Raw genomic sequence first — 6,767 nt, 5'->3', positions numbered from 1 at the left:
GGTGCCTGTGAATAGTAGTGAGAGGGGCAGGGGGAAGGCCAAGGTCTAACACTAGGTAGCTGCAGGTTCAAATCCTGCTGTTTAGCTGTTCAGCTGATTTAGCTGATTCAGAGTATTCTTGTGAGTTATAGGGGGATTCTAATCCCTACCACAAAGGCAGATAGTGTGGTGAATAAGTGAGATAACGTGAGGAAAGCAACATGTATAGGTCAGGTACACACTTGCTTAGTAAATTCTGGAAGTGTTAGAACTGTAGAAAGTGCAGAAAGCCCAGCTGCCTAGAGAAATGAACTCATTCTGCCCAAGGGACTGAGGCAGGGAAAGCTCTCTACTTGAGGGGACTTTTGAGTTGGGCTGTGAAGGATAAATTAAAGTTCCCCATAAATAAAAGAAATTGAGATGAGAAGGCTGAGAGTTGCATAGGGGAAATAGTCCCAGCCTCTACATGGAACGATAGCAAGAACTTTGGTTAAGAAGGAAGGATTTCTTATCCGAGTTTTGGGCAGAATTCTAGTCCAGAATTTGACTAAAGGTGTAAAATGGCCTAAGAAGTGTCAAGAGCCCCTTCCCACAAAGAAGGTCAACTAGTCCATCCCTCTGCAGCTAAGACACACAATTACTTTTGTCCCTAAACCTACATCTTTTGTGCTAGAAGTCAGTCCCAACTTGGGTGAGGAGGAGGAGAAGGGGGAGGCTCCCCCCCAATTCTTGGGTTTGTAGCCAACAGCCTAGGCCCATGGCCAAGCCCCCTCCCTCCCTCTCTGAGAGCCTAACCCCTACCTTGCTTGAGTCCTTCATTTGTCCCTGAAGCCTTGACCCAGGGGAGTGACACCAAATTGTTAAATAAGCCTCCTTTCCTGGGCTGGGCCAGGGAGGGGGACAGAAGGAGGCAGGGTCCACTTTCTAGGTCAGAACTCCTTGCCCTTTTCCTTCATTCCCTAGCCCATGTTTTTCGAAATTAGATCTTGGAGAGAGAGGCAGAGAGACTGTGCATGCTTCTGTGTGTGTGACTGAGTGTGTATGTCTATGTGGAGAGGGAGAGAGAGAGAACAGAGCCTGGGGGTGTGTGTGTGTTACGTGTGTGTGTGTGTGTGTGTGTGTGTGTGTAGAGAGGGAGAGAGAGGAAGAAGGAGAGAACAGAGCCTGGGAGTGTGTGTGTGTGTGTGTGTGTGTGTTAGGGAGAGAGAGGAAGAAGGAGAGAACAGATCCTGGGAGTGTGTGTGTGGCTGTGTGACTGCATGACTATGTACAGGAGAGACTGTGGTGGGGGGGCACTCCAGCATCAAGCTGTACCTTAAAGGCACAGACCCTGCTTCTGCCCTGCTCCCCTCCACCTCCACCCCCAGCCACGACCACCTCCTACCATCATCAGCTGGGAACCAGAGCAGGCCTGTCCCCAGTGACTACTGCCTGAGGGAGGAGAAGCAAGCCCAGCCCTCTCAGACCCCCCTACTCCCCAAGGCTGAGGCTTTGAGAGCTCAGAAATAGGTCCTACCAGAGGAAGGAGAAAGGGGCTTTATTCCTCCTGAAGAAAGCAGGGCCTCCCAGAGGGCTGGGGGCTGGGGAGGGGAGGAGGCCCAGCTCTGGGGCAAGACTGCCTGCTTGGGGTCCTAGCTCTTTACTTACTGGAGGTGAGGTGGGTGGAGGTAGGCCACAACCTCTGTACCTCTTTTGCAGGGCCGCGACACCCACGCAGAGCTGTGGAACAGTCATGGATGGAGACCATGAGGGTGTAGGTGGTAGCAGGACAGCCACGAGGGTCTCTGTTGCAGACAGGAAACCCCTACCTCAGGTCTGGGCTCTCAGGCAACCTTCCTGCCATTTTGGCAGCTGGAGCTTGCACAACAGAACGCAGGGGTGTTTGTTTTTTTCCCCACAGCAACCCGCCCCTCCCCCCATGCTCACACCAGGTTTTTGCTCCAAGGCTGGAGGTGATGGGTGGAGCAGTGGGAGGCTAAGTCCTGGTTTCTCATCCTGCCTAGGCCTCTTACTCAATGTGTGTCCCTGGAGAGGTCCCTCACCCTCTCTGGATTGCTGCTGCGGGCTCTGTATAATGAAGACGTTGGGTTCAGAGAGTCTACCAACTCTTCTAGCTCTGACCTTCCCCGGCTCTGGGTCCTATGATAGGCGTCATTTGATGAGAAAAATGCCTCTATCTAGGAAGAGTATGAGAAATAATCCAGCCCTGAATCCTCCTGCTCTATTCTAGAGCCACGGAAAGTAGAGGCGCCGAAGTGTCCATGAAAATCTCCTGACTCAACATCTCCATTTCAAAGTCGAGGAAACTGAGGCAGTGATTTGCCCCAGATGCACAGTGAGAACCGAAGCTTGGACGGGAGCTCTGGTCTCCTGGCTCCAGCCTCCAGAGTCGGGGTCACCGACAGAGCAGCAAGCCCCGGGAGGCCGGGAGGAGGAGGAGGAGGAGCTGGGGGGCGCGCCCCACCGGCCGCGGGCCCCTTCCGGCCCCTCCCCCAGCCTGCGCACCGTCCCGCCACCTGCTCCCCCGCCCGCCGGGGCGGGGCCGCCACCCCCCATCTCCATGGCAACGCGCAGCCAGGCCGGCCTTCCTGGCCTCCCTGCAGCCGCGCAGCCCATCTGGCCCTTTGTAATCTCTCAGTTGCTTTGTGACAAATTTCACCAAGTTTCCCAAGAAATGCATGTTAAGAGAGAACAAAAAAATCAGAATAATTGCCCCCCCGGCCCGAGCTCCAGGCGTCAGACCCCTACCCGTGCCAGCACCTGGGCTGACTCTTGGGCTCATCCTGATGGGTTAGAAGCCACCCTACCCTCTGGGATCTCACATTCTAGAGACATCCCCCCACGTTCCCCCAATGTTCATCCAGTGGCAGCATCTCAGGATTAGAGGCCAGCTTTCCGGAGTCACCCACCTGGGCTCAAATCCCCAAGTAGTGTGACCCTGAGCAATTTACTTAACCTTTTACCCATCTGAAAAATGAAGATGATCATAGAACCTACCTTATAGGGTAGTTGTGAGGGTTAAATGGGTCAATAAAGAAAAATACATAGCGTAAGCACTCAGTAAGTATCAACTATTATTATTACTGCAGGTTGCAAGTGCTGTAAGAGCTGGCTGTGGCCTAACTCAGCCTGGGGACAGCAGGGAAGGGTTCCTAGAGGAGGCTATGCTGGTCGGAATCTTAGGAAATAGCAGTTAGCCAGGAAGCCAGAGGAAGAGGGAATAGCAGCAGCAAAGACATAGAGGTGGAAAATAGGTGGAAGGTTGGGGAGTGGGGGACGTACAAAGCCCTTGGGTGTTGCTGGAGAGTGTAGAAGAGCTTGGCTTTTAGATGGAGGGCTCTAGAACCAGAGCTACTGAAGAGTTTGGAACAGAGGCACGACATGTCTTTTGTTTTTGGCTACCATGCATGCAATGGCTTGGGAGTCCAGTCTGAGAGATGATGAATCCTGAGCAAAGGGAGATGCAAGGTCAGTGGAAGGTGGGCACGGATTCACAGCTATTAAGGAAGTAGACCTGGCATAATGGTGACCTATGGATTGGTTGCAGCTGGAGAGGGCAGAGTTAAGAATGGACAGGACAATCAGGTTGTTGGCTTGGGCACTGAGAGAGTAGCAGGGCCAGAAGAAAGTCAGGTCTGGGGGTGGGGAGAAAGGTGATGAGCTATGAGTATGTAACAAGGGGGAAGAAGGTGCTGCCCAGCTTGAGGACATTTGAGTGTGGAGCCTACACACATGGACTGGAAAGTCCAGCATGTGCTTGGATGGTTACAAATCCTGCCATGGCCTGAGAGCTGCCCCAGAGTCAACAGAGGACAGGGAACCTCACCAGGCCACATCTTCCTCTACTAAGAAAAGGATTTAGGCTTCAGAGTTCCAAGAAGGATTCTAAGAATTCTAAGCTTCATTTCCCTGGGGCCAAGTAAAATTTGTCCAAAAAAAATTCAAGAATTCTGACCTAAATTCTATGTGTGCCATTACCTCTTTCTGAGATTTTGGGGTTTTGGAGGATGGTTTTGGGTGAGGGAGTGTGAAGGGTATAAGGAGATAGAATGTTGTGCTGAGCTGTCCCAGCTCTGTTGTTTACCAGCTGTGCGGTCTTAGGCAATTCTTCTCATCAAACCTCAGTTTCCTCCTTGCTACCTACCATGCAGGATTATAGTAAGAATGAAATGGAATGCTGGACACAAAGGTCCCGGCGTGGCCTCTGGCTATCTTTGTTAAATATACAAATTCCAGGAGTTTCTTCAAGACCCAGGAAGGTGAATTTCCATCAGTGGGTCTGGGAAACTACAGGTGAAACTAGCCCATCAATGGATCAAAGCCTCCGACTGCCACCCTGGGATTCCTCTGGCACTGGTCTCTCCTTGGGGCGGTCCATCCCTAACGTTTATGGCCTGTGGCAAGAGTTGAAATGGCTGTCCCTCTTCCAGGTTCCTCCTTCTCTTCCCATCTGCTTCATTCCTTCTGCAAAAGATCTTGTGCGCAGACTCAGGCTTCATGTCTAAGCTCCCAAGCACACCTGCCTCCCCAAACAACTTCCTTGTCCACCACTCAGGCCTAAAGTTGCACACACCTGCAGCATAGCCCACTGGGAGAACAGACTCAGATCCTGGGCGCATGCTCAGGGCCCTTTGGGCAGGAATTCCAGATCCCAGGTACCTGGAGCATGATCTAGAATGATAAATTTGGACTCCAGGTGGGCATGCCCCCTTAGCCCCATGTATACCTCATCTTGTAGGGAGAAGTGGGGCTGGAGGAATGTGTAGGGGATCCCTATATAATAGAGTTCAAAGCCCCAGGCCTACGGGCTCCCCTGCCTCTGTTCCCATCAGCCCCTCCCTCTGGTTAGCCCACTGGTTCCCAGCAGCTGTATCGTGGAGGCTGCCGCCATTTGTCCATTTGCCTGGTCCCTACCCAACTGAGGTCACCTCAGACTGCCTCCAGCCTCTGCTGGCCCTGAGAAATACAGGGTTCTGAGGCCTCACACACAACCACCTCGTGGGCCATCACTACCTATATGTGCCATCACTACCTATATGTGCCCAGTCCCTGGCTTGTCATGGGAGGTTCGATTATTATTCTTTAAAAACGAGGAAACAGAGGCTCAGAAAAGGCAAAGGAGGACTTAGTATTATAGAGCACCTACTGAACGTCAAGGGCTGAGGTAGGTGCTTTTTAAAGACATGACCACACAACACCCCTGTCAGTATTATCCCCAATTTACAGGTGAGGACACTGGCTCAGGAAGGAGAGGCAACTGGCCCAAGGATCTACTCAGTTAGTAGGAGACAGAGTCAGAAATAAAACTCAGACCGGTCCTACTGCAGAGCCCCACCCCAGAGATGCATAGTAGGCCTTCAAGGAGTCTAGCCAAGAGGAGCTGAGGACAGTTGGACACCTGGGACGGTCATCTCCAGTAAAGGCTATGGAATGTGAGGAATGTTCACCCCCCCAGGCAGGGCTGTGGACAAAGTGACCTTTGGGAAGATAAAGTAGAATTCCAGTACTGAAAAGGAGACTGACTGAGGTGGACCTGGAGTGGTACTGCCAGAGACCAGGACCAGCTGCAGCCGGACATCCACCCACCAAACCCTCCCTGAGCCAGGAGTTACAACTGGGGCATGTGACGCAGGGAGACACTGCTGCACCTCAGCTCCTGCTGTTCCCTCAGCTGGAATCTCCTTTCTTCCATTCTGCCAATGACACCTCAGCTGCCGTGCCTCTAACCCTGTCCCCAACTGTTACCTGAACATTTTCACTTGGAGGGCCCTGGGGAATCTCAGCAATAACTGTCCATAACTAAACTCAACATGCTCCCTGACTTCCTCCCACCGTCCTCCCTGGGAATGGCACCTCCATGCCCCAAAATGATTGCTCAATGTTAGGGTGCTAGCCTTGCCTCTTCCTTCTCCCTCTTCCTCCATCCAAACTCAGTTTCCTAATGTCTCTACTTCTCCTTGCTGCCTCTGACCTCCAGTCTCAGACCCTCTAATCCCATCTCCCTATGACATCAGGGCAGAATTGCCAGATATAACAAATAAAAACACAGGACTCTCAGTTAAATTTGAATTTCAGACAAATAATGAATAATTTTTTTAGGAGTCCAGTCGCTTGTCCACTGCATCCACCCTTCTCGTCCAGTGGCTACCCTCCACGCTGCCCACAAGCAGATCTACCATTCGGAAAAGTACTTCAACGAGCACTGTGAGTACCGGCATGTCATGTTACGGAGAGAACTTTCCAAACAAGTATCCCAAACTCAACTGATGTCCAAAGAGGAGTGGAGGAGACTTGTGTCCAACAGAGTCTTGGCTGGTTGGGTTCATTACATGATTCATGAGCCAGAACCAAATTCTTCCTTTAGAAGACCTCTTCCAAAAGATCAACAAAAATGAAGTCTATCTGGGGATCGTCAATTAAATCTTTTTCAAATTTAATGTCCCTGTGTATATAAGGTAGCATTCAGTGAGTACTTGAAAAATGTACAAATCATTCATCCATACCAGTGCATGAGCTGTATTCTTCACAGCAACAGAGCTCAGTTAAATGCAGCTGCAAGTAGGTTACTGTAAGGTGTTTAAGATAAAATGTATTCTACTTAGTTTTTCTCTTAATATAAGTGCTTATTTGACTTTACCTGTTACATTTGTTGAGTAGAGTTTGTAAGTTGCAATTTTTAAAAACTATTCGTTGTTTATCCGAAATTTAAATTTACAGGGCATCTTATATTTTACCTGGCAACCCTAAGCTGGAATGTACTTCACTCCTTAAAACTGTCCATTGGTTCC

General features: G+C 50.7%; 1 pseudogene; it reads left to right on the top strand.

Annotated features, from left to right (window-relative positions):
• LOC102882998 overlaps positions 1-6,374 on the top strand; it is a 57,240-nt pseudogene extending 50,866 nt beyond the window's left edge.
• Positions 6,375-6,767: the final 393 nt, after the last annotated feature.

The sequence above is a fragment of the Pteropus alecto genome, unplaced genomic scaffold (assembly GCF_000325575.1).
Source record: "Pteropus alecto unplaced genomic scaffold, ASM32557v1 scaffold25, whole genome shotgun sequence".
Taxonomy (NCBI): Eukaryota; Metazoa; Chordata; class Mammalia; order Chiroptera; family Pteropodidae; genus Pteropus; species Pteropus alecto.
This window is presented reverse-complemented; position numbering and strand designations above follow the sequence as displayed.